Here is a 1,601-nt window from a genome sequence, read left to right on the forward strand (position 1 = left end):
ATGTTTTATCTTTGTTCGGTCTTTTGAATTCGGAGACTAATATGATGAATTGTATTCGGAGACTAATCTTCTATTGTATTCGATGAATCTGATGTAGCTGTGTGCTGCTGTCTATATTCTATCCAATAATATATTTTGTAACCTGTGCAAAAATCAGAAAAGCAAAAAAAACCCAAATATTCATACTAATGGCGCATCAAGGCAGAGTGCGCTATTAGTATGCCAAAGGATACTAATGGCGCATCATGGCAGAGTGCGCCATTAGTGTGACAAAGCACATGGTTACATATGGGCCCCCGGAAGGCATACTAATGGCGCATGATGTTACATACTAATGGCGCACGGGCAGGTGCGCCATTAGTATACCAGATACTAATGGCGCACCAGTGGTGCGCCATTAGTAAAAAATTCTAATGGCGTGCTACTAATGGCGCACCGGTAGTGCGTCATTAGTAGGCAAAACCGGTGCGCCATTAGTAGGCCTTTTTCTAGTAGTGCTAGTGGGCCCCACATTCCAGTTTGATCAGTCAATTGTTGACTCAACACACCCTGGCCCATTGTCATACTAATGGGCTAGCCCACTTATGTGTGCGTAAAGTAATTCGGGCATTTTAAATCAATTTTAGAAATTCCACAAATCGTTAGAACTTTAAAAATCATATAAAATAGTCTGTAACTCGGATGAAAATAATTTATATATGAAAAATAAGACGAATCTGAATGCGTCATCCACATACCCGCCACATGCCCCCAACACAGCAAATATGGAACCTTCCTCTTCGTATTGTCTGGCCGATAAATGCCTGGAGTCGGGAAAATATTCCCGGGTATTTTCCCGCTCTGTCTATAACACCTAGCACTGCATTAGGTCACCCTTAACATAGCATATCAGCATGTCATGCATTGTGCTGCATCTGAGTGCTTTATATTTACTGTTTCTTCCCCCTCTTCTTCTCCGGTAGACCCCGAGACCGACGCCGATGCCACTCAGTACGACTACGCTAGCTACAGACGTCCAGCCACTTGCCGCAGAGCTTCCAGGCAAGCAAAACCCCCCTTTTCTCCCATTCTTTCTCTCCCATGCTTGCATTAAATTTTGATACTGTATTTGGTAGCTCATATTCTGATGCATAGCCTGATTTTATGACATGCGGCTGATACTTTACCTAGCCCTCTCGACATGGCGTACAACTGTGCAGGTCCCTATCTACGCATACCCGGTGCTGGCAACACTGACGTGTGCCTTCGTCTACGACGTGTTCCTAGGCCTGGCAAGATTGGTGCGGCACCTCGTCAACGACTTCGTCCATCTAACGCATGTGTGGTGCTGACAACACTGATGCGTGCTTGCGTCCACGCCGTGTCCCGGGCTTGGCAAATCCGAGGCGACGCCTCGTCAACACCATCTTCTTCCTGGCCCACCACTACCTCAACACCACCGCGACCATGACTAACGCGGCGCCTCCTTGCGCCCGCGGCTCCACGACAACTACCTCGACATCGAGCACGGCTACACCACCCTACGCTCTTGGCTACATCGGCATCGTCACAAAGGGCTACCGCCTTGCTTGAGCAACCGCGTCGGTTTCCACTCCAGCCAC

This window comes from Triticum dicoccoides, chromosome 6B (genome assembly GCF_002162155.2).
Source record: "Triticum dicoccoides isolate Atlit2015 ecotype Zavitan chromosome 6B, WEW_v2.0, whole genome shotgun sequence".
Taxonomy (NCBI): Eukaryota; Viridiplantae; Streptophyta; class Magnoliopsida; order Poales; family Poaceae; genus Triticum; species Triticum dicoccoides.